Source organism: Bos indicus, chromosome 1, assembly GCF_029378745.1.
Source record: "Bos indicus isolate NIAB-ARS_2022 breed Sahiwal x Tharparkar chromosome 1, NIAB-ARS_B.indTharparkar_mat_pri_1.0, whole genome shotgun sequence".
Lineage (NCBI taxonomy): Eukaryota > Metazoa > Chordata > Mammalia > Artiodactyla > Bovidae > Bos > Bos indicus.
The window spans coordinates 47,688,356-47,716,284 of NC_091760.1; positions in this window are offsets into that span (position 1 = coordinate 47,688,356).

Here is a 27,929-nt window from a genome sequence, read left to right on the forward strand (position 1 = left end):
TCCTCTTATCAGGAGAAACAGAGCAGAAGAAGACCTGGCATCAAAGTACTGATTGGATCTACATCCTGCAGGCTTGGCATTGAGGGTGCTGGGAGCCAAGGATTGGATTGAGGGAAATCATCAGCTGTGACAACAGGCCAGAAGCACTAAGCAACATAAAACAGCAAAGCAGAATAATAGGAGCAAATGCAACAAGGCAATTGCTGAAATCTGGGAAGAGAGGCAGCTTCTCAGAGGGTATGAGTTCACTAAAAGTGAAAATGTTAGTTGCTCAGTCGTGTCCCACTTTTGGGGACCCATAAACTGTAGCCCACCAGGCTCTTCTGTCCATGGAATTCTCCAGGCAAGAATACTGGAGTAAGTAGCCATTCCTTTCTCCAGGGGATCTTCCTGACCCAGGGGTTGAACCTGGATCTCCTGAATTGCAGGCAGATTCTTTACCATCTGAGCCACTAGGGAAGCCCATGAATTCACTGGTAGATGACAAAAAACAAATCTCCTGGAATTGTTACCCATATTCCTCATGACAGTGACTTGTCTCCTCCAGACGCTCAAAGGAAGTGAAAACTTGATAAATATAAATTATACTTTCATGTTTCTGAGAATACCTTGCCTGATAGCTTATAAAAAGCACTAGTCTCTACAAATTTGAATGACACAGGAGAACTAAGATAGCCTTGATTAATACTACTTTTTGCTTAGATAGAAAAGAGAGAATTCGTTTTGGGTTCTAGACATAGTATTTGGAAATCTCTGTTCAATAAACTTCACTTAAAAAGTGCTTTGTATTCTTGGCAAAGTGAAATTGAGAACTCAGATTTTCTGCACAGTTCAAACCTCCAGTTCCTTTTTGACCTGAGGATCTGGCTATTTTTTGTTTTACTTAAATTGCCAACATAATCACCTCAATTTTCTCTTCCATTTTCCATGTTGAAAAGAGAAGTGACATCACTATAAGGAAGTTTAGTCAAAGGCAACTTGGCCCAGATGTTGACATTAGTTTTCATCAGGAGCTTAGCTGTTTAGGGCTTCCCTGATGGCTCAGATGGTAAAGAATCCACCTGCAATGCAAGAGACCCAGCTTTGATCCCTGGGTTGGGAAGATCCCCTGGAGAAAAGAATGGCTACCCATTCCAGTATTCTTGCCTGGAGAATTCCATGGACAGAGGAGCTTGGCAGGCTACAGTCCATGGGGTCACAAAGAGTCAGACACAACTGAGTGACTGAACTGATAACTTTTTTAGCAATGCCCAAAGTGGAATCCATTACTAAATAATCCTGCTGGTTTGGCTAATCAATTAACACTGGAAGATGCTGGGAGAGTTTGGGTTTGACAATTTCATGCAACTCTTATAAAGGTCCTGAAGCTATTTTTCCCTTAGTACTTAGTTTTCTAACTTTAGAAATTATTTACCACTTGGGGATTGGAACTGATTTTATTTTAAAAGCTATTGATTTGCTAATATATATTTTGTTGTTCATAAACCGAGATGGCAGAGAATAAGGCAGAGTGCCCACTGAGAGAGAACTGAACAAATTTTATCTCAAATTCTCTAAAGGTAAGTCACAATTTGTTTTTGCATAACACTCACTCTCAAAACTCAATATGGAACAAAGGTTATTCACTATCTCTCATTAAAAGATTTTTCAATATTTTAGTTTTGATACTGCCTTCTTTCCAGTTTGTCAACAGATCCATAATGAGAATTTCTCTTATTTCACACTCCATAATCCCTGGTCTGCAGCCCTTGTCCTATGGTCCAAAATGGAAAAAAGGTCCAAAAATAGAGATAAAAGCCATACACACACCATAAATACTTTAAGGAAATTTCATGAAAGCTGCTGCTGCTGCTGCTAAGTCACTTCAGTCATGTCTGTGCCACCTCATAGACCGCAGCCCACCAGGCTCCCCCACCCCTGGGATTCTCCAGGCAAGAATACTGGAGTGGGTTGCCATTTCCTTCTCCAGTGCATGAAAGTGAAAAGTGAAAGTGAAGTTGCTCAGTCGTGTCCGGCTCTTAGCGACCCCATGGACTGCAGCCTACCAGGCTCCTCAATCCATGGGATTTTCCAGGCAAGAGTACTGGAGTGGGGTGCCATTGCCTTCTCCAGGACAATTTCATTATTTCACTGGTTGGAACTTAGTCACATGGTCACACTACCAACACGGGTGTCCCGGAAATGTACTGTGGGTGTTCATGTGCCCAGCTGTCAACAGAGGATCTCACTTAAACCTATGTTACCAAAATAGTGTCATTATTTACTCACAGCTTTAAAACATTAAATATATTGATGTATGTACAAAGACTTTTATCACCATTATTTTTAATAAAAATATTAGATGCCACAAACATTTCTAAATACAGAATTCTTAGATGTATTATGGTACTTTGCTGTGATTTAATGATATGTAAGCACTAAAATCAGTTATAAAAATCCTTTGTGTGCTCAGTCACTCAGTTGTGTCTGACTTTTTGTGATCCCATGGACTGTGCAGCCCACCAGGCTCCTCTGTCCATGGGATTTTCCAGGGAAAAATACTGGAGTGGGTTGCCATTTCCTTTTCCAGGAAAAAATCTACCCAAATAGAAAATGCATATATGACAGAACGTGAAAAGTAGCAGAATAGAATAGAAGGGGAAGAAGTGGAAGAAGTGACAGACTTTATTTTCTTGGGCTCCAAAATCACCACTGATGGTGACTGCAGCCATGAAATTAAGAGATGCTTGCTCCTTGGAAGGAAAGCTATGACAAATCTAGACAGTGTGTTAAAAAGCAGAGACATTACTTTGCCAAAAAGGCCTGTATAGTCAAAGTTCTAGTCTTTATGGTAGTGATGTATAGATGTGAGAGTTGGACCACAAAGAAGGCTGAGCACCAAAGAATTGACGCTTTCAAATTGTGGTGCTGGAGAAGGCTCTTGAGAGTCCCATGGACAGCAAGGAGATCAAACCAGTCAATCTTAAAGGAAATCAACCCTGAATATTCACTGGAAGGACTGATGCTGAAGCTGGAGCTCCAATACTTCGGCCACCTGATGCAAAAAGCTGACTCATTGGAAAAGACTCTGATGCTGGGAAAGATTGAAGGCAGGAGGAGAAGAGGGCAGCAGAGGATGAGATGGTAAGAAGACATTTCCAACTCAATGGACATGAATCTGAGCAAACTCTGGGAGATAGTGAAAGACAGGGAAGCCTTATGTGCTGTAGTCATGGGGACACAACTTAGTGACTGAATAATAGCAACATATATAATATGAGCTCACACAGAAAAAAGATAGGCAGGAAATTGATAGAAAGGTTAACTATGGTCAGTTTGGGAAAGTAATTGGTTTTGAGATTAGCCTTCCTATATTACTACTCTCTAACATGGTTTCTTTTTTTCTGTTTTTTTTTTTTTTTTTCTTTTTTTGAGAAAGTATCCAGATAATTTAAACTACCAGAAGGTAGTTTCAGTGGTCTGGTAATTTGGAAGCTGAAGAAAGTGTTTTGTCTATATTATAATTGTCTATAGATAATTGTATCAATTCTTGGCTTTATTTCATCTACTGAAAAAAAAAATTCTTTGAATGTAATCTAATGAACATATAGGAAGAAAACAAAAATCCAAACCTTTCTGAGAGACAATGGAAATGCAACTACTCTATTTATTCTAAAACAATTCTAACATTTTACTCAACATGAAAATGGTCTGCAAAGTACTTAAGATTATACAGTGGAAGACACTAAGCAAATTTGGGGAACTCAGGATTCCTGACAACAATAAATGAGCTGTTTTACTTGTTTTTCATTTGTGCATTTGTTTCTCCCATATCACTAGTATTCATTATGGTCACACAGCCAGGCTCACAATGAAACTGAGTTTATGCTCTGGGAAATGCTGGAAAGCACCATCTTCATTATGTCAACAATGAAAATTACGTTTGTCCATGTTCTCTGGAGCTGGTGGCTGAAATGTCTGAAAACAACATGCAGGCATTTTCCCTCTCACTCTGGGGGAAAAATATACCTACTGACATTATTATTATTATTATTTTTACTAATAATCTGTTTCCCCTTTGCCCTTTAAGACTGAGAAAAACTGCATGTAATGAATGCTATTTGTACATAAAGGCAATTTCCAGAATAAGTATAATGCCACAGCCTGTCAATTCTTGAGAGAAATGGCTTATGAAACATTATCCCCTTTAGCTGAACACTACTCATATTTTGTAATGAACAAATGACCATTTTCTGTGCATTTTTGCCTTACCCTGTCATCTCATCACACCCTGAAAATTGCTTTGTTGTTGTTGTTCAGTCACTAAGTCGTGTGCCACTCTTTGGGACCTCCTGGACTGCAGCATGCGAGGCTTCCGTGTCCTTCACTATCTCTCAGAGTTTGCTCAAACTCATGTCCATTGAGTCAGTGATACTATCGAACCATCTTATCCTCTGTTGCTATCTTCTCTTTCTGAGTTCAGTCTTTCCCAGCATCAGAGTCTTTTCCAGTGAGTCAGCTCTTCCCATCAAGGGGCCAAAGCACTGGAACTTCAGCTTCAGCATCAATCCTTCCAGTGAAACTTCAGGGTTGATTTCCTTTAAGATTGACTGGTTTGATCTCCTTGCAGTCCAAGGCACTCTCAAGAGTCTTCCCAGCACAACAGTTCGAAAGCATCAATTCTTTGGTGCTCAGCCTTATTTATGGTCCAACTCTACATCCATACATGACTACTGGAAAAACCAGAACTTTGACTACACAGGCCCTTGTTGGCAAAGTAACGTCTCTGCTTTTTAATACACTGTCTAGGTTTGTCATAGCTTTTCTTCCAAGGAGCAAGCATCTTTTAATTTTGTGGCTGCAGTCAGCATCTGCAGTGATTTTGGAGCTCAATAAAATAAAATCTGTCACTGTTTCCACTTTTTCCCCATCTATTGACATAAAATGACGGGACTGGATGCCATGACCTTAGTTTTTTGAAACTTGAGTTTTAGCCAGATTTTTCACTCTCCTCTCACACCCTCATCAAGATACCCTTTAGTTCCTCTTCATTTTTTGAGAGGAGAGTGGTATCATCAGCATATCTGCAGTTGTAGGTGTTTCTCCTGGCACTCTTGATTCCAGCTTGAGCTTCATCTAGCCAGCATTTAACATGTTGTACTCTGCACAAATAAGCAGGGTGATAATATACAGCCTTGATGTACTCCTTTCCCAATTTTGAATCAATCCATTGTTCCATGTCCGAGTCTAAGTGTTGCCTCTTGACCTGCATACAGATTTCTCAGGACACAGGTAAGGTGATCTGGTATCCTCATCTCTTGAAGAATTTTCCACTTTGTTTTGACCCATGCAGTCAAAGGGTTTAGCATAGTCAATGAAGTAGAAGTAGTTTCTTTTTTTTTTTTTTAAATTCCCTTGCCTTTTCTATGTATGATCCAAGGGATGTTGGCAATTTGATCTCTGGTTCCTCTGCCTTTTCTATATCTAGCTTGCACATCTGGAATTTCTTGGTTCACAGACTGCTGCAGCCTAGCTTGAAGGATTTTGAGTATTACCTTGCTAGCATGTGAAGTGCAATTGTACATTAGTTTGAAGATTCTTTGGTGTTGCCTTTCTTTGGGATTTGAATGAAAACTGATATTTTCCACCTGTGGACACTGCTGATTTTTCAAATTTGCTGGCATAATGAATGTAGCACTTTAATAGCATCATCTTTTAGGTTAGAAATAGCTTGGCTGGAATTTCTTCACTTTTAGTAGTTTTGTTCCTAGTAATGCTTCCCAGCCGCTCACTTGACTTCATGCTACAGGATGTCTGGCTCTAGGGGAGTGATTACACCATCCTGGTTATCCAGGTTATTAAGATCTTTTTTGTATAGTTGCTCTGTGTATTCTTGCCACCTGTTCTTAATCTGTTCTCCTTCTGTTAGGTCTTTCTGCTAGTTACCCTTTCTGTCCTATATTTTGCCCATCTTTGTTTATATTCCCTCCATGCCCTACTCAGTATCCTTTGGATAGGGTGGCCAGGACTCCATTATAAAAAAAGCAGTAAGGTCTGAATCCCTGCACCTTTCAGGCAAAAGGCTGTAGCAGCTTCCCTGCATTAACTCAAGAAATCTTTGAGTTAAATTTTTTAAAGCAGAGATCTTTTCTTAAAATGTCAACCAGTGACAGTATCTTCATATATACCCAGAGGGTTTGAAATAATGCCTTGAATACTACATGGTTTTTTCTACATTGGTAACTGCAGAGTTCAAAGGGATCACATCTTGCCTCAGCCAAAAATCATCGTTTTTCTTTCTTGGAATGGGATTCAGAGAATTTTGGGGACCCAGGGGCGCGGGGTTGGGCGAGGCCAAGCCACTGGGCACCAGGCATGCTAGGGCCCGCTCAGGAGAGCTGCTGGGAAGAGGGTTTAGCTGCTCTGTGTATCAAGAGGGCCAGGCAGCCGACTTGAGGGACACGTTGTTTGTCGTATGGCATTACAAGACTGCCATCTTTACAGACGCCAAGGAGTTAGACGTCATATAGAAGCCGCAGCGCATCTTGAAGGGCACCGTCAAGCCGCTGCCAGACGAGCTGCGCCAGCTTCTGGACGCCTGTGAGTGTGGCTCTCAGGCCAGCCTCTGTGGGACTAGCCTTCGGGGCAGATGGAGCATTTGAGGCCCTGTGCATGGAGCCCTTCTCCAGCTCACCTGAGCTGCGGATGTGATCACTCAAGAAGCAGCGCCAAGGAGCAAACAAGCTGTGCAGTGAGAGACCCTTCCCTCACCACTCCTTCCACCTACCAACACCCACGTTCCGCGCCCCCCACCCCCCACCCCCGTGTGCATAAAACAAATTTGGGTGTCTAAAAAAAAAAAAGATTATTCTCTTAATCCCATCAGAAGAAAGAAAATGTATATCTTTTGCTCTTCAGTTTAAATGACTTGCCCCAATATCTGAACTCTGGGCTAACTCTAAATGCAAGGCGAGAAGCAAAGAATAATGTGCTGTTTTAAATGTAGATGGAAGATAAGATGTTGAGGCTAAATTTTAAAACCACACCAAGATATATTCATTCCCCTCTCACATTTAAATAATGCTCACATTAAATAATTGTTCCAAAGGAACTGTCAAATGAAACAGTCAGTTATAGCTTTTCCTAGCTGAGCTCTGACAACCATAAGAGTCTAAGGCTTACAGTGAAGCTATGAAAATAATTTTTTAAAAAACTCATTTGCAAAACATGAGCAAAACCTTATTTCTATCTGATATTGGCAGAAAAATGAGCAAGTTCTACAATATTGATTAGGTGAAGCTTTCTAGATTATATTGATTATGCAGGGCTAGCTCAAGGAATCTAAACCACGTAGGACAAAATTGAGTTTTGAGGACCTATGCATAAATTGCAAAGACACAGGCATTATTGTTTTTAACTTTTATCTTAGATGATATCTTTATCTGTGCTTTCTACTCTCAGGGAAAATGTAGAATTGACTATGAAATGCAGAAGCTCTGAAAATCAGTGCTTAGAGCTTCCTGGGGGCCTTACTTGAAGTCAAGAGATTGAGCACTTTGCTTGTAAAACAAGTTGCTCATTCCTGAGAGCTGATAGCACATCATGGCCAACATTGGTCTGGAATAAAGAGAAATAAATTGGAAACTTACAATAACCCTAGAATGCTAGTCCTGGATGTATGATCCCCTGACCCTCACTTGTCAGAAATGGAATTTCTCAGAACTCAGTTCAGATCTATTCAGTCAGAAACTCCAGAGGTGGAACCCCGTATTTTCTATTTAGCAAGCTGTCTAGTTGATTTTGGTGCTTTTTAAAGTTTGAGAACCACTGCTTGGAAATAAGCTTGAAGGCAATTCCAGAAAGCTGAAAAGAGATGACCGTGGATATATGGCATCATCTGTATAACCCCAAACAGAAAGAAGGAGCCACTACCTAGTGTGTGGAGCTCTTAACACCTCGATTAAGAAGTCCTCTATTATGTATAGCATTTTGACTCGAATGTTTACAATTATCCATCATTTATGATTACCGGGGCTGATTCAGAACTGGCTGGGCAGGTGTGTACCTTCTCCCTTATTTCTCCTTGCTTATTATCTATGCTTAGTATTTTATATGCTTAGTGAAAGGGGATGAACATTCCAGATTGAGGAGGATGGTTCTTTGGTCAAAAACGTCCACACCCCTGAATTCCTCTGTACCATATTCTTTAAGGACAGAGAGTGCTCCAGAATTTGGAAAGTTTTTATTGTCTAGATTGTGTTGATTTGGTCTCTAGAAATATTCTGTAGTAGAAGAAAATAGGCAGACCTGATTTCAATCAGTTGTAACTTGTTAGCTGTATGACCTTGAGAAAGTCATCTAGGTTCTTTGAACTTCAGATTCTTTATCTAGGAAAGTGAAGATTCTTATACCAACTTTTGGGGTTAATTTGAAGACTAGAGATAATCTGAAATGAAAGTCACTCAGTCATGTTCAACTCTCTGGGACTCCATGGTCTGTAACTCATCAGCCTTCTCCTTCCATGAAATTCTCCAGGCAAGAATACTGGAGTGGGTTGCTATTTCCTTATCCAAGGGACTCTTCCCCACCCAGAGATTGAACCCTGGTCTCCTGCATTGTAGGTAGACTCTTTATTATCTGAGCCACCAGGGAAAGGCCTGCCACTTGGAAGATATTAGACCCTCCACTCAACTTGATTTCCCCTTCCTTTTGCATCTTTGTTGGCTATTATTGTGATTTCTGATTTAATTTTGTTTCTAATAGGGTGGTGAGAAGTTAAGAGCATGGGCTGTGGGTTTGAATCCCACATATTTGTGTTTTCCTCGTGTGTACAGTGTGAAAAATAATACTGTTTACCTTCACAAGGGAAGGGAATAAATGAATATAAGGTGCTTTTCAAATGACTGACAGACAGTAAGCATGCCATTAATGTTAGCTATTACTTTTAACCTCATTCCTCAGCCTGTTGTGATTTCACTTTTATTTATTATTCTGCTTGTACCCTGAAAATAGTACTTTAGTGGAAAGAAATCATCTATTCACTCATTCATTCAGCACTTATTTTTGAAGATCTACTATGTGACTGAACTGAACTGTGTGAAAGGACTACAGCAGGAATAGATGGCTGCCTCAACCTGTCTGTTCAAAATCTGTTTTTAAAGACGTATTTGAATTTACCACTTACTTCTTCTCCAGGTCTCCAGGTTAGTTTTCTAATCTGTAAAACATGGATAACAATAATTCTTTCTGTATCCATGTTAGAGTGTTGTAAATAAAATGAGATAGTAAATGAGATTCCAAAAACTGAAATGAGAAGCCTCAAGACCTTACATATATAATCAAATCATATACAAATAGCATAGCGTCAGGGTAGAGGAATACAACTACTGCTCCTCCTTTCCAAACACATCCCCCAGCTTCCTACTTGTATTTTCTTTAACAACCTTCGTGCTCTTAGTAGGATGAGATGAGTGAGAACAAACTATTTAACAAGTGTGAAATAAAGTAGACAGGCCAAATTCACAAGATTTTCCTCTTTTTCAAAAACTTAAAGCTCTAGACACTACTGTAATGTTGCATATTACCAAGGTTATTTGTTGGAAAGAAAGTTTATCAACCACCAAGATAACACTCTGAAAACGAGGACTGGATTCTTGCACCCTGAATGACATCTGAGTGTTGGGGGAAGTGTGGCTCCTTGACTGCTCCAGGCTGCTGAACTACAGGTTACTACAGATCCACTTCGGAGCCAAGAAACATGGCAGTGATGAGGGCCCTTTCTCCCTCAGGGCTGTGATGACAGGGTCTTAAGTTTGACTTGCTGCTTTTCAGATTCATTGCTGCTGGATCTTTGGGAACTCCCTGGACATCTGTGTGTTCATCAGGGCGCATGCTTTCCTGTTACTTGTCACATTCCACGACTGGATTCTAATTCCTGACTTGTTCTCCATTTTCCTGACAGCCTGCATAGCACTTTTCTCTGCCTCTACTCCTATCAGTTGCTGCCAGGTCCTGTCCTGCTGTTAACTAGAATCATGAGCTGCATTGTTCCTGACCAAAGGTGTCACTCGTATTAGAAGATTTCCCTCTGGGGACTCTTCTTTCACTTCTCCCCCATGGAATTTTACACCAGCCCAGCTTATGTCTAACTCTGACCATGGTTTGATTTTTAATTTTAGATGGTTGGCCTTCAGGGGAGTCACTGCATGTAGGTTCTTAACCGTGTACATTTTTGGCTTATTTCTTTTATGTTGTAGTCTGCTGAGCAGTTTCAGAATCTTACAGCCTGGAACATGTGGGTCAAGGCAGGGAATCTATTGAGGAGAAAGGGTCATTTCAAACTTTCCTAAACAGCAATTTAGGAGACCCAAGCCATTCAAATCATAAAGTTTCTAAGAAGGCAAGCAAAAATATTGTTAATTAAATGTTTAATCTTTATTATAGCTAGCATATTAATTTTAAGTAGTTTAAATTTATAGCACAATTTTATTTATGTGTGGCATGTAGCCTTTATAGTGTAGAGTGCCCTCTTGTGTATTCCATGCATATAGGGATGCTCATTTTATTGGGCTCTGAACATCATTTTAGTATTAAAAATATGGAAGAATTTAATGCTTGTTTTTATGGCATCATTGGCCTCAGCTAGTCTTACTTTTATGCCAGTCTCTTGACAAGAATATAGCTCCCAATTTCAACATTGTTTCTATGGGAAAATACATAAATACACTGTCTTTCATGAACATTTGCTTGTTTATAATTTCAATAAACCTAAAGGACAAAGACCTAGGTTTTCTTCTTTCTGTTAGAACTTTTTTCCTCTTTATTTTTCCTTTTGGGATAATGATTTCCTTTTAGGTTATGTGGTCATGCCATGTGGTGGTTGAACCTTTTACTGTGAATGAAGCATTCATTTCCTGAGTTACTAAATTCTTAGGAAACTAACGTTCTTAACAATGCATCTAAGTATGGGGGGTTGTTGTATATATAAATGTATTACAACCAAGAAAAGAATCCTTAATTAGAAAGCAATTTCATTTTAAAAAAAAGCTATTGAAATAGAAAATAAAAGTTGATTTAAACCATATCTGTCTTTTATTGTTGGCACTTTAACTGCTCTTCTCTCAGTATATTTTAGCTCACAGTCTTGTCCAGAGATCTAGATTTTATTTGGCCAGTGAGGCTGAAAACCCTCTCCCTGGTCATCTGGAACAAGATGGAATCTGACAGATGCAGCTGCAGTGCATAATATTCTCAAAAACACTGAACTTCTGGAGGTTGATAACAAAGTAAGTTGTACCCAGGGTCTTAGGTAACATACAAAGCAGTAACAATTGGTGATATACCAGAAAGAATACTGAACAAGAAGTTGAGAGACTGACATTCACTTTGACAAATCGTAATTTCTCTAAATTCCATTCGATCCCTTATTTTTGTGCTTTATTAATTTCCTGTTGGAAATGCAATCAGCATTTCTTCTACTTCATGTGTCAAACTACTTTAATACATTAACATTTTAACAAAAGTGGTATAATTACATGTAGAAACATATGCATTGCAACCTTAAGTTGTCTGTCCTTGGAGAGAGGGTAACTGTTAAGCCTAATTATGAAGAAAAAAAAACTAAAAGCCTAACTATGAATATTTAGGCTAAGCCAGCAATAAATATAATTTGGTATTTTAAAACTCCCATCTTCAGACTTTATATAATAAACTATACATGCTAGAATAATAAGATCTTATAAACAGCAAACATATAATCATTTTTTGTTTGTACTTAAAAGCTTTTAATTTTATGTCAGTTGTTGTCATTATATATTGTAAGAGGCAAATCCTCAAAACTATCTTTCTATATGAATGAAAAGTCATATATATTGGGAGACTATTTCATTTCATCCATGTGCTGTTCATTTCAGTCCAGAGTTAGCAAATATTTCATACGCACACACTGAAATCTCTTATAGTCCAATTTTAAGGTTGTCAGGTATTCTGATTTCAATCTGACTTGACCAATTAAAATTGCAATTTAAATGGTTAGATTCTGCCATTAGATTTTTAATTACCTTCAATTCTATCAGAGTGCTTCCAATCCTTTGTAGCAGATTCATTTCCTACTTTACCAAAAAGACAATACTCTAAATAGGCTTTTTGCCCTGCTAGTGATTTCTTTCTCTGCAAAGAGTTTTAACACATCCTGTTGTTTATTTCCTCTCTTACTCAAGGACAAATTTATGTATAAAATAAGTAACACACCATACAAAGGAAAGACAAGATGAGAAACATGATAATATTTACCTTGTGAAAAAAGATATTCATAATTTCTTTAATATATGTGACTGAGCGTGTTTGTCATTTTAACTAGGAACTGTAAATGTTCATAATAGTATGACTCTCCATTGTTAAGCCCTCCTTTGCCTAGGTCATTTCAAATACAACCTTACTCTAGAGAACATAATTATGTAATTAAATACGAAACCTTCACTTACTGGCCTCTGGTTTCAAACACAACATTGAATTAAATCATAGAGAATCCATCTGAAATGTATACATGTACACTTATATAAAAATATACTGTAAAAGATGTAGCAATAGAAAGTTTCATTCTTTTTCTTGATGCTATCACCAGGCATTTCTGGGCAAGTCATTAACTGTTTCATGCCATCAAGGACCGTTTAGTTGACTGAAGCAATAACCTTCTAAGTGGCCTCACTGGCTGGAAAGATTTGTTAGGTTCCAGAAGAAGCCCATGATAGTTTATACAGGAGTGCGAAAAGTCAGGCATGCTGGAAATGATTTTGTTACTGCATCTAATAACTTTGAGAATATGAATGTTATTATATGTGAATAGGTGATTAAAGGAAAATGGTTTTCTTTCCTTGATGCTTGAGGATTTTTGATGTAACCAGTGTCCAAAAGTGAAGGTGACTCTATTATAATGCTCCAGCATCTTGGCAGAAAAGCGTCCCATTATTTGTAAACCCTTAATCAAAATCTAGTGTGACAAGAGATTGCCAGTTTCTCTAAACTGGATCTGTTGCCATTATAATCAATTCCGACAAGCTCCTGGCTCATTTTTAGAAGGATGTACTGTTTATCCTTGAATCAAATAATAACCTAAAAAAAGCCAAATTAAATTTTTTATAAGATCTGCATATCTTACATAGGAAATTCATATATAAACAAAGAGTTTGCTTCTGTGCCTGTCACTGACTGGTATTATGTGAAGGTACTACAAGCTAAAGTGGTTGACAGCTTTGGATTCAGGCAAATCTTAGGTCTGCCACTTGCCAGCTATGTGATCTTACACAAACTTCTTAATATCCCCTAAACCTCAGTTTCCTCATCTGTGAAATGAGGTGACCATATGTGGTTGTGAGGATTAAATGAGATTGCCTAATACAAATTTTGAACATAGGACCTAAGACAAACTTTGTCTAATACAAATTTTGAACATAGGACCTAAGTGTGTCCTAAATCCTTTGTTCCTGGTGATGATGGTGAATAGCTTTCAACTCAAACTGAAGTTCTTTGATAGTTTTCCCTTTGTCCATATTCAAGCAGTAGTCAGACCCTTTAATTCAGCCTCTACAATAACTCATGCGTGCATGAGTGCACACTAAGTTGTTCAGTCGTCTGATTTTTTGTAACCCCATGAACTGTAGGCTGTTAGGCTCTTCTGTTCATGGGATTACCCAGGCAAGAAAACTGGAGTGGGTTGCCATTTCCCCCTCCAGGAGATCTTCTCGACCCAGGGATCAAACCCACATCTCCTGCATCTCCGGCATTGGCAGGTGAATTGTTTACTACTGATTCACCGAGGAAGCTCACAATATCTTATATCTATGCTTTATATTTAGTCCTAGCTTTCTGCCCTGTATCGGCCTGTATTCAAATGAGAGTGTGTGCAAGAGAACTTTATAAATTCTAGTAGACTAAAGAACTATTGGTTATTTCTAATATTTTATTGCAACTTCCCAGAACTATGGTAATTTATTAACAGGTATATCTGCCACTAGTCACTTCACATTCTAATCCATTCTTAGCAGTGCTACCATAGGTATGTTTTGAAGCATTTCTTTTTAGATCACTACTTTTCTCAAATACTTTATATCTCCCCTAGGTGTGATAGGGGAGATGGACAACAATCTACTAAAGTGGGTCATTGCCTCTCTTTTTAACCTTGCCTTCCAACATTTCCCCTTAAATACCACTAACAGTCTTCTCTTCATCACTTCAAAAGATGTCTTCCTCTGAATTTGTTCTAACATTGCCTTATATGAATGGTTAACTAAGTAGTTCTAATATTTAAAGATTTATATTTATTGAGGTATAATTGAGATATAACATTATATTCATTGATGAATACTTAGGATATTTCCATATCCTGGCTATTGTAAATTTTTCAGTGAACATGGAGCTACGTATATCTTTTTGAGTTAGTGTTTTCGTTTTCATTTTGATAAAGACCCAGAAGTGGAATAGCTAGAGCATATGATAATTACATTTAAAATTTTTTAAGGAACTTCCTTGCTACTTTCCATAGTGGCTGCAACAATTTACATTCCATTATATACATCATAGTTGATTCTTTAATTGGACAAATATTTATTGAAAAAAATTTTGTATGCTTTCTCTCTGTACTGAATGGTCTATTACTCTCCCGACTACTTAAATTCCTATCCTCCAAAGCTTTACTTAATTTTTTTTAAATTTAACTTTCTTGCGTCTCTCAGGTGGGAATCCACCTCTTCTTTACCTGTTCTCCATTTTCTAGACTCTATTTATATTCACCCTTTCCTCTTAGTTTGCCATTTATGACTTAATCTGAGAAGTCTGGAGGATGAAGGCTGGGTTGTTATTTTCCCTCCACCCTCCACAGTGCCTTGTGTAACATCTTTCACAAGGAAGGTGCTAAATTAGGAGAAAAGACATTGTCTTTTTCTCTATAGATGTATTTGCTAATAGTAACCTGCAGTAAAGGAATAGAGGGACAAAAGATGCAGCAGCAGGCAAACTGAAGAAAAAAATCCCCCAGTATCCCCCCCAGAGGACATAGAGATTGGCTCTGATGCTCCCTTCTCTTTTTCCACGTACTCTTCTTAGTCTGTACATTATTTTGATATTTGTTTTAACCAGAATTTGCCAGGATAAAAATGGTAGGTGAAGGCCACAGATGAAAGATGGAGGGAGAACAAGTTTCTTCCCAAACCAAAGTTCCACTGTGGACTGAATCTGTGTAATGAAGTGTCTTACTGAGATGTATGACACATCTGCACTGTCATACAGCAACAACAGAAAACACACCTATAACTCTATTTTTTTTTTTTTTTCCATTTGATGACGACTGGTATTAGCCTGATGGGGTCATTTGGTATTCAGAGTAAGGTGAAAATGCACAGAACAACACAGCCTTTTCTCAATGGCCATTGTCCTCATTTTGTGCTCCTACCTCTACCCCAGTATTTTGTGGTTTCTCTTTAGCTCCAAATTGCTTTGTGTGTGTGTGTGTGAGATGTGGAAGATTGAAAGATTCAATTAGAAAATACTTTATTGGCCTTCCACACCACCAATGTGTAGGATTATCAGTGTTTACCACAAGTACCAATTAGGCAACATTGAGAGGATTGCTTCAGTCGTCTCAAATCTTCTTTCATCCTTCATGTAAATCACTGTGAACTCTGCAGAAGATGTAATGGGAAGGGTCACTTGGGAATCACAACAATATTGATAGCTCTGGGTAAGATACTGTTATAAATTTTTGTTGTACCTCTCATAGAGTAATTAACTGGATAAAAAGCATTGTGCCTTAAAGAATTTTAAAATCTAGGGAGAGCCATTCATCTTTCTAAATAAATGAATGAAATTGGTCATCAGCTACAGTTGTATCTCACCGTATGGACAATAAAGACTAGTCATCTTTATTGTGAGAAATGTAATATCTTAGTCCTCCTGTTTTAAATTCCACTTAAATAAAAGAATAGATGGACTGAAAGATAAAGAAAATACATTCATCCTCAAATTAGCAATTATACTGGTTAAAACAATAAGTTTGTTGTTGGCAGGTCGCCTGACTGACAAACTATTAATGAACAGAGTGGAGAAAGCATTACCTCCCCACCCCCACCACATGCATTAAAATGTTGTTCTGGGTTCCTTGGTTCCTGAAATGGCCCTGGGGTGATGGCTTTCATTCTCCCGACATCACATGAGTTTTACTTTGTGTCAGATTGGGAAAAGAGATGTATTGAGTGCTTTTGTTTCTGTGACCAACTCTTCTCCTTTCATTAAAAGGTGCATTAAACACAGTTTACAGGGATATTCAAATCACACAGGTTTTCTTTTTAAAGTTTTCCACTTGATGGAACAGAACAACCATATCAGAATACATTGCCATTTGTACCAAATCCACTGTTTCAGAAAGATATTGCCTGCAAAACTGCTGCTAGCTATAAAATGAATAAAATATCAATGCTGCGCTACAAGTTACACACCAGATGTAACCAAGCTTTTCTGGAAACTATATCCACCAACAGGAGCTATGTGAGAAATTGGCCTCGAGCTCTTTCGGTCTCATACACAGGACTCTAATTAGAATGCTGATAAATACTTCAACAACTAGTATACAGAGTTGGCATTCTGTGGTTTAATTTATATAATTCTTCTGACATTCTCTGGTAGGGAATGATAAACCATACTGCTGATATCAGGCTTTCATGAAAGCAATAACAACATTAGCCAAACTCTATTTACAAAATAATTGCATTAAACCTCAGTCATGAATATGCCTGCAAATGCTGAATGAGAACAGCTTGAATAAATGCAACTGATAGATAATCATCTCATATAACTTTTAGTTTTTAGTTTTAGATTCCTTGGCTTTTTATCCCTTTCCTAAAATGCTTTACTATAACCTGAAATATAGACTGATGTGGGTTTTACAGTCAGTCCTTTTTGCCTACTCTTGTTGAGATACACTGGGATTTTGCATATATAGGAAAAAGCCCCTTTATCATGGTAATCAAAGTCTATGCCCCGACCAGTAATGCTGAAGAAGCTGAAGTTGAAAGGTTCTGTGAAGACATACAAGACCTTCTAGAACTAACACCCAAAAATGATGTCCTTTTCATTATAGAGGACTGGAATGCAAAAGTAGGAAGTCAAGAAACACCTTGAGTAACAGGCAAATTTGGCTTTGGGATACAGAATGAAGCAGGGCAAAGGCTGAGAGAGTTTTGCCAAGAGAACACACTGGTCATAGCAAACACCCTCTTCCAACAACACAATAGAAGACTCTACACATGGACATTACCAGTTGGTCAACACTGAAATCAGATTGATTATATTCTTTGCAGCCAAAAATGGAGAAACTCTATACAGTGAACAAAAACAACACCAGGAGCTTACTGTGGCTCAGATCATCAACTCCTTGTTGCCAAATTCAGACTGAAACTGAAGAAACCAGGGAAAACCACTAGACCATTCAGGTATGACCTAAATCAAATCCCCAATGATTATACAGTGTAAGTGAGAAATAGATTTAAGGAATTAGATCTGATAGACAGAGTGCCTGATGAACTATGGATGGAGGTTCATGACATTGTACAGGAGACAGGGAGCAAGACCATCACAAGAAAAGAAATGCAAAAAAACAAAATGCTGTCTGAGGAGGCCTTACAAATAGCTGTGAAGAGAAGTGAAAAGCAAAGGAGAAAAGGAAAGATATGCTCATTTGAATGCAGAGTTCCAAAGAATAGCAAGGAGAGATAAGAAAGCCTTCCTCAGTGATCAGTGCAAAGAAATAGAGGAAGGCAATAGAATGGGAAAGACTAGAGATCTCTTCAAGAAAATCAGAGATAGCAAGGGAACATTTCATGCAAAGATGGGCTCAATAAAGGACAGAAATGGTATGGACCTAACAGAAGTGGAAGATATTAAGAAGAGGTGGCAAGAATACACAGAAGAACTGTATAAAAAAGATCTTCATGACCCAGATAATCACGATGGTGTGATCGCTGACCTAGAGCCAGACATCCTGGAATATGAAGTCAAGTGGGCCTTAGGAAGCATCACTGTGAACAAATCTAGTGGAAGTGATGAAATTCCAGTTGAGCTATTTCAAATACTAAAAGGTGATGCTGTGAAAGTGCTGCACTCAATATGGCAGCAAATTTGGAAAACTCAGCAGTGGCCACAGGACTGGAAAAGCTCAGTTTTCATTCCAATCTCAAAGAAAGGCAATGCCAAAGAATGCTTAAACTGCCACAAAATTGCACTCATCTCACTAGTAAAGTAATGCTCAAAATTCTCCAAGCCAGGCTTTAACAGTATGTGAATCGTGAACTTCCAGATGTTCAAGCTGGATTTAGAAAAGGCAGAGTAACCAGAGATCAAATTGCCAACATCTGCTGAATCATTGAAAAAGCAAGAGAGTTCCAGGAAAACATCTATTTCTGCTTTATTGACTATGTCAAAGCCTTTGACTCTGTGGATCACAACAAACTGGAAAATTCTGAAAGAGATGGGAATACCAGACCATCTGACCTGCCTCCTGAGAAATGTGTATGCAGGTCAGGAAGCAACAGTTAGAACTGGACATGGAACAACAGACTGGTTCCAAATTGGGAAAGGAGTACATCAAGTATGTATATTGTCACTGTGTTTATTTAACGTATATGCAGAGTACATCATGAGAAACTCTGGGCTGGATGAAGCATAAGCTGATATAAAGATTGGTGGGAGAAATATCAATAACCTCAGATATGCAGATGACACCACCCTTATGGCAGAAAGTGAAGAAGAACTAAAGAGCCTCTTGATGAAAGTGAAAGACCAGAGTGAAAATGTTGACTTAAAGCTCAACATTCAGAAAACGAAGATCATGGCATCCAGTCCCATCACTTTATGTCAAATAGATGGAGAAACAGTGGCAACAGTGGCAGACTTTATTTTTTTGGACTCCAAAATCACTGCAGATGGTGACTGCAGCCGTGAATTTAAAAGATGCTTGCTCCTTGGAAGAGAAGTTATGACCAACTTAGACAGCATATTAAAAAGCAGAGACATTACTTTGCCAACACAGGTCTGTCTGGTCAAAGCTATGGTTTTTCAGTAGTCATCTTTGGATGTGAGAGTTGGACTATAAAGAAAGCTGAGCGCCAAAGAATTGATGCTTTTGAACTGCGGTGTTGGAGAAGACTCTTGAGAGTCTCTTGGACTGCAAGGAGATCGAACAAGTCCATCCTAAAGGAGATCAGTCCTGAGTGTTCAGTGGAAGGACTGATGCTGAAACTGAAACTCTGATACTTTGGCCACCTGATGTGGAGAGCTGACACATTTGAAAAGACATTGGGAAAGATTGACGGCGGGAGGAGAAGGGGATGACAGAGGATGAAATGGTTGGATGGCCTCACTGACTCAATGGGCATGAGTTTGAATAAACTCCTGGAGTTGGTGATGGACAGGGAGCCCTGGCGTGCTGCAGTCCATGTGGTCAGAAAGAGTTGGACACCACTGAGCAACTGAATTGAAGTGGACCAGATACAACCATTGATTTTATTATGTAGTTATTTATTTGGATTATATATATATTTTTTTAAAAGGTTTTTTTAAATTTTTTTATTTTTTAACTTTACAATATTGTATTGGTTTTGCCATGTATAAAAATGAATCCACCACAGGTATACATGTGTTCCCCATCCTGAACCCTCCTCCCTCCTCCCTCCCCATACCATCCCTCTGAGTCGTCCCAGTGCACCAGCCCCAAGCATCCAATATCGTGCATCGAACCTGGACTCGCAACTTGTTTCATATATGATATTATACATGTTTTGATGTCATTCTCCCAAATCATCCCACCCTCTCCCTCTCCTACAGAGTCCAAAAGACTGTTCTATACATCAGTGTCTCTTTTGCTGTCTCGTATACAGGGTTTTTGAAATATATGTGTATATATTTGAAGTATAGCTGATGTAGGTAGAGCTAGTGATAAAGATCCTTCCTGCCAATGCAGGAGACACATGAGATGAGGGTTCCATCCCTGGGTTGGGAATATCCCCTGGAGGAGAAAATGGCAATGTACTCCAGTATTCTTGTCTTAAAAATCCCAGGGACAGAGGAGCCTGGCAGGCTACAATCTATAGTGTTGCAAAGAGTTGTACACAACTGAGGCAACTTAGTGCACACACATTTGAAGTATAGTTGATGTACAATATTATATGTTACAGGTGCACAATATAGTGAGTCACAGTTTTTAAAGGTTATACTCCGTTTATAGGCAGGCTTCCCTGGAGGCTCAGATGGTAGTAAATCCCCCTGCAATGCGGGAGACTTGGGTTCGATCCCTGGTTTGGGAACATCTTCTAGAGAAGGGAAGGGCTGCCCATTTCAGTATTCTGGCCTGGAGAATCCCCATGGACAAAGGAGCCTGGCAGGCTACAGTCCATGGGGTCACAAAGAGTCGGACAAGACTGGGCGACTTTCATTCCATTTATAGTTATTATAAAATATTGGCCAAACCCCCTGTGTGGTACAGCATATGCTTTTAGCTTATTTTATACCTAATAATTTGTACCTCTTAATTGCCTCCCCCCTTCCTTCTCCCCTTGGTAACCACTAGATTGTTCTCTATATCTGTGAGTCTGCTTCTTTTTTGTTATATTCACTGCTGCTGCTACTGCTAAGTTGCTTCAGTCATGTCTGACTCTGTGCGACCCCATAGACGGCAGCCCACCAGGCTCCCCCATCCCTGGGATTCTCCAGGCAAGAACACTGGAGTGGGTTGCCATTTCCTTCTCCACTAGTTTGTTGCATTTTTTTAGATTCCACATATACGTGATATCATATAGTATTTGTCTTTCTCTGACTTATTCCACTTTTTGAACCTTACTTGTGTTGTACTCTTTCAGGTTGCAAAGGATAGAAAGATATGAAAGTTTCTTTTCATGATATGAGTTTTTGGTCTGGATTCACATGGAGGAGTCATGGAAGTGTTGAACAATGTGTTGAACTTTGTTCAACAGATACATAATCAGGTAGATACATAATCAGGCCTCATGGAGAACTGGAAGTTGGTAAGAATGAAAGCTGCTCTAGTGGTCCTACACTGGAGAAGAAAATGGCAACCCACTCCAATATTCTTGCCTGGAGATAACCATGGACAGAAGAGCCTGTTGGGCTACAGTCCGTGGGGTCACAAAGAGTCGGACATGACTGAGTGACTAACACAGTGGTCCAACAATAATTCTAGTAATGTATTATCTCCATGTCAGTTTCACATTCTCTGTAATTCTTTCTCTACTGTTACTGCTATCGAGATCAGGCTACCTTCTGCTTTCATTTACACATGGTTCCTCCTGTCTCATGGCTCCAGTTCATTGCAGACTTTCCACGTGTCTTTCCATCTGTGCTACTATACATTCTATGTTTCTTATTTTTTATTCAAATTTCTCAGGAGAAGGGATCTAATCAGGGCAGATAATTATGGTCCAGCAAGGAATACCTACAATAAGTAGATGTCTAACTATAAGACACACATCACAGACTAAGTCACTGTAGGGTTGAGTGCCTTTGGTTTACGGGTTCTTCAACTATAACAAAGTGTTGAGGTGATATGTTCCAAAGAATATTGACATATGCATTGGAACTGAATATCTTTGGTTATGGAGAAGACCCTTGAGCTCTTTTTTAGCCCTTGAAGAAACTTAGGTAATGAAATTGTCGACCAAATCATCCACCAAAAATATAGTATATAATTGTTCATTTGAACTTGGTTTGCAAGAGATTGAAACTGTCCTGCCACTCTATAGGAAGTCAGGTGTAAGTACCCTAGAATTTTTAACTTAATAGTTATGAGGGGATATAGATGGTCTTACCCAAAGCTTTTATTTCGCAGTTGAAGAATAGACTAAGTGAATGGTCTGAGATCACACAGCTGATTAGTGTCTATCTGCTACATTATGAATTACTAGTTAAATGGGTGCAGAAAACATTTTTCCTCTAGATTTTGTGTTTTAGCTAGAACACTGAGAGCAGTGCTTCTGCATACTGACAGGGAAATCCTATTAGTTTCGAGTGATTTCTTCACCACTTAAAATCCTTAATCAACAGATCAAAGAAAGGCCACAGAATTCGTTTGAGTTATTGACAAATGGCTGAAATAGCTATATTTCTCCACATTAAAATACTTAAATTCATTTATTCCTCCATGTTTATACACACTAAATTGTAATGCCATTTTACATTTTTCAAAGGATGCGATCATACTGTGAGTCACAGCATCAATACAATTCATAATTATGCTTTCTTTTTGGTTTATTTCACGGCCACATTGAAGCTTGGCAAACGTACATGCAAGACCTTAAGCCAGGAATTTGCAGCACTGGAAGATTTCACATATTCTGATTACCCTTTATTATAGACATTGTTATTTATATACTCCCAATTACAATTTTGTAATGTTACCTTCCATGGAAAATATATCAGATTAAGCCAGCCTTTTAAAGTGTAAGAAATTAAATCAAACTGAGAAATCCTGGGGTATAAATTATGTCTACTTAGGCAATTTCAAGTGCCCAGGTTAAGTGATAGATGTCTTCCTCTCTCAGGTTCACCCTTTTCTCATCCCTGTGAAGCTCAGCCTGTTAGATTCCTATTAGATTCACAGTTCTTGGGAAAACAAAGCTAGCCTTTGAGCTTCATTTGGAGGGCACACTCCTAGAGTAAAGATAAAACCATTTTGCATACCATTTACTAACACTACAAGCCGGACAGAGGAGAGAAGGGCTTTGCGGGTAGAAAAGCGATAGTGGAATCTTATTATGAAGGAAAGAAAACAAATACATACAAATACACCTGTTGGAAATAAAACAAAAACCTCTCACCCATCAAATGACCACTCCAGCCAGCAATTGAATTTAAAGCATTTCATAGAGCCATCCTAAGCTGGCAACAGTAAATTACTGGATTCAAATATGTTGTTGGTATTCAGAGTCTCAGAACAGTCCTCAAGTCTCAGCTTTGCTCCACTTATGGTCATATTTTCAGTGAGTTATGGCCAACAATCACCTAATATGTTTTAACTGTCAAACTTTATGCAGTTGGTAATGATCCTTCCAGAATGGTTTCTGTGGCCAATGAAGCTTTCACCCATAAACCATAGACTTCGGAAGGAAACAGGGAATAACCAAGGCATTTTGTGTTTGTATTTGTATTCATTTGGATACAGACCCATACTTCCTAATGGTGCATCCTTTCATTCTCTAAATGTCACTCTTAAATGCTAAGGTAGTACATATGGCTCTGAATAGCACTAAGAATTTAAAAACAAAACTCTTGTCCTTTTTATATCTTGGACTATGATTATCAACTGTAGCCAATTAGGACAAAGACATGGGGTAAGTCTGAAACTGAGTCCTCCTACCTAAACTCATAGTATAAAATTATAATATTCAGCAGGTGTAGCATAGTTCATCAGTGGGTAATTCAGTGAAGCTGTTCTCTTCAGTGAAGTTAGGATGTGATCATTGTTAGCGGAACCCAGCTATGGGGAATCTGGAAGGCAAGGACCCACCATCCATCATTTGGATCACCAGGTATGAAGGCAAACTTACAAACCAGGGTTTATGAACAAGAATCCAACCTCAGGAAGATGGAGTTTAACTGACAAGATTATTCAAAGTGAAAAGGGCAGAGAGGTGGATTGGGGGTAGTGGTTGTGTTAATAACACTGGCAAGAATGGTAGCAGTCATAGCTAAAGCTCTTTGGAAGGAATGATGCTAAAGCTGAAACTCCAGTACTTTGGCCACGTCACGCGAAGAGTTGACTCATTGGAAAAGACTCTGATGCTGGGAGAGATTGGGGGCAGGAGGAGAAGGGGATGACAGAGGATGAGATGGCTGGATGGCATCACTGACTCGATGGACGTGAGTCTGAGTGAACTCCGGGAGTTGGTGATGGACAGGGAGGCCTGGCGTGCTGCAATTCATGGGGTCGCAAAGAGTCGGACACGACTGAGAGACTGATCTGATCTGATCTCATCTGATATACCAGGTGCTTTGTGAAGTATTATTCCATGAACTAGCTCATTTACTTATTACAATAATTCTGTAGATATTGTTATTTTCATTCTGAAAGAAAGGAAACTGATGTCTTATTTGCATTTTTATCTACCATTTCAGATAGGCATCTTGAATCTTTTTCCCTTGGATCTTTACCTCGATCTTTACCCTAAGAGACAGACAGAAGAGTGTTAGAGGGAAGTTAGAGTTAGGGAGAAAAGTGAGATCAAATTACTTTTTCCCCCAGGTCCCTCTCTATCGGGTCATGTCAGGCTGCCTGTGTCCCTCATTTCACAGAACATCTGCTACTGAAGCACAGTCACTAGCAGTGTGACATGCCACTTGCCATACTCTAGTAGGGAAAGAGAAAACCGAACACCAAGTGATGCAAAAATCCAGCTTGTGGGGCAGGAACTTAGATCTCCTTTGGCTGTGATCACAGACCTAGGTGGGCTGAATGAACTAACTAGGGAACTAACTAGCTTTATCTGTGATGTCAGGAGGGCACCACAGACTCAGGCAAGGCACAGATGCAATTAGACTCCTCTGAAGATTGTACAAATTTGACTCTCTACCTACTGGGAAACATTTTTTCCTCTTATTAGTTTTTCTTTTATCTAATTGTTATGACATCATGATACAGTGGGCCTTTCCCTAGGAACTTTGAAATAAGGAAAATCTAATTGCTCTGAGTAAAATTTAATGTCAGTTGAGCTGAGAAATCCACAGAACTGCCAAAGAGACAGACTAGCTCTTAGGTCTATAAGATTTGATACTAACTCTCCTAGGTATGTAAGATTTGATAGTAACTCAATTTAGTATGCTTCTCTTGTGGCTCAGATGGTAAAGAGTCTGCCTGCAATGCAGGAGACCTGGGTTCGATCCCTGGATTGGGAAGATCCCCTGGAGAAGGAAATGGCAACCCACTCCAGTAATCTTGCCTGGAAAATCCCATGGATGGAGGAGCCTGGCAGGTCCAGTCCATGGGGTCGCAAAGAGTCGGACACGACTGAGAAACTTCACTTCACTTCACTTTCAATTTAGTATGTTAATATCAGTTAAAACAGCCTCTAGGACAAAGAAAAAGAGAAAGGTAAAAGGGGACTAGATCCACGTTGGCACAGTCTGGTTTAGTGGAAAAAGATCTTTGGTTAATGATTTTGACTATTCCTGGCTCTTTTGTCAAGACTGTCCCTATAGGAGATGGTGGCTTTATATGAATATCCAAGTTTTCAATTGTATTCTCATTAAGGAAATGTTTGGACTTCTCATACATTTTGTCTTTAGGGAAATAATGTGTCAGCTAGAATTGAGAAACTGAATTAAGTAGATTTTATACTAAAATAAGTCACTTGTCACTCTGGTTTTATTTAATCAGTTTTGTGAGTTCAGTTAATACAAGTCTGCAGCTGAGAGACAGATTATTGTATGTGTGCTAACAGACAAGGCTTCACTGTCTTCAAGATGAAGGGCCAGGGGCTGCCATGGGGAAATTATCAAGCTAATCTCACCCCACAAAGCATTTTGGGAGGAGGGCAAGTTGGTTTTCCACAGAGAACCCCTACTCCTCTATGGTAATCTGGGGTTTTGCTTATTTATTTATTTTTAAAGGTGTTGAGTATCCCTAAAGTGTCAGGCACTTTACTTTGTACCAGCAACATAGTGGTGATCCAAGACACAGCCCTGGCTGTCAATGACCTTAGAGTCAAGTGAGATTACAAGCGTGCAAGTCCTCTTCTGTCTTCTGTTCAGTTCATTTCAGTTCAGTCTCAGTCGTGTCCAACTCTTTGCGACCCCATGAATTGCAGCACACCAGGCCTTCCTGTCCATCACTAACTCCTGGAGTTCACTCAAACTCACGTCCATCGAGTCAGTGATGCCATCCAGCCATCTCATCCTCTGTCATCCCCTTCTCCTCTTAACTTCTGCCTACCAGAGACTACAAACACTAAGGATGATTTAGACACATGAGATGCTTTGGGACCTGTGTAGATAAGTTGCTAAGACAGGAGGAATATCTCTTGGTTCGTAAAAATACTTGGTTACCAAGTAAGCTTCTGTTATGGCAGGAGTATATACAGTTCTATAGCATCCGGGATTTATCCCTGCTTGCTCCCTCTGATTTGAATGTTCAGAACTTGCCAGGTGTCCTGCACCACCCTCACCTGGACTGGGACTCAGTTCCCACCTTGCTCCTTACCATAGACATGTACCCCTGCCTTCTCTTATCCCAAGGCCAGAGTAGAACCAGATGTTCTTTTTTCCTGGAGGGGAGGCCTCTAGGAAACATCCTGTCAACTATTATGAGTGTTGATGTGTAAATATTAAAAAACAATTATTTCCTTTAGTTAACAATTCCATTGGAGAAGGCAATGGCAGCCCACTCCAGTACTCTTGCCTGGAAAATCCCATGGTTGGAAGAGCCTGGTAGGCTGCAGTCTATGGGGTCACTCAGAGTTGGAAACAACTGAGCGACTTCACTTTCACTTTTCACTTTCATACATTGGAGAAGGAAATGGCAACCTGCTCCAGTGTTCTTGCCTGGAGAATCCCAGGGACGGGGGAGCCTGGTGGGCTGCCGTCTCAGGGGTCGCACAGAGTCGGACACAACTGAAGCGACTTAGCAGCAGCAGCAACAATTCCATTAATTTATCCATTAATTCATATTAAATATAATATGTCTTTGGAACAAGTACTGTATGCAAGACTCACCAGTTCTTTCCTTTTACTGCTTTATTCTAGAAAAAGAGATAAGCCACATCTTATTATTCTATTTAAGACATTTATATCGATTGCTTGTGGGAACGTTGAGGCATTAGGAGCTTTGTGTGGTAGGTGGTATTGAGATAGATCTTGAAGTAAAAAATATGCTTTTACAGGCAGAGACAGCAAGGACTCAAAACAAGGCAACTATAATCATAGGGAATAGGAAAGAATGCTGGCTTTGAAATCCACCTGGCCTTCTAGACTAGCTCTGCCAATTATCATATCTGTGACCTTAGAAAAGTCAATTTATCTCTTTCAAGCTTCCATTTTTTTTTTCTAATGAGCAAAATGGGATAAAAATGTATATCTTTACACAGTTGTAAGGATTATGTGTAATGATGAATGCTAAAGATTTCTGTAAACTTTAAGTGCTATATAATGGTAGGATTTTGTTCACACACAATTCATGAAAGAAAAGCTCAAAGGAGTAGCATAATGTGTTTTAGGAATTCTAAGTGTCTTGGCCATAAATTCTGTTTAGGTATTTAGGCTAGTTCTCATCTGAGTGACCCCAGAAAAGAGTTACCTTTTTTCTCAATTACTCAGCTGGAAAATGGAAATGCTAATTTCTACACACCATGGAGTATGTTATGGAGATGCTGTGATGACTAAAATAACTGGACATGGAACAACAGACTGGTTCCAAATAGGAAAAGGAGTACGTCATGGCTGTATATTGTCATCCTGCTTATTTAACTTATATGCAGAGTACATCATGAGAAACGCTGGACTGGAAGAAGCACAAGCTGGAATCAAGATTGCTGGGAGAAATATCAATAACCTCAGATATGCAGATGACACCACCCTTATGGCAGAGAGTGAAGAGGAACTAAAAAGCCTCTTGATGAAAGTGAAAGTGGAGAGTGAAAAAGTTGGCTTAAAGTTCAACATTCAGAAAATGAAGATCATGGCATCCGGTTCTATCACTTCATGGGAAATAGATGGGGAAACAGTAGAAACAGTGTCAGACTTTATTTTTTGGGGCTCCAATATCACTGCGGATGGTGACTGCAGCCATGAAATTAAAAGACACTTACTCCTTGGAAGGAAAGTTATGACCAACCTAGACAGCATATTGAAAAGCAGAGACATTACTTTGCCAACAAAGGTCCGTCTAGTCAAGGCTATGGTTT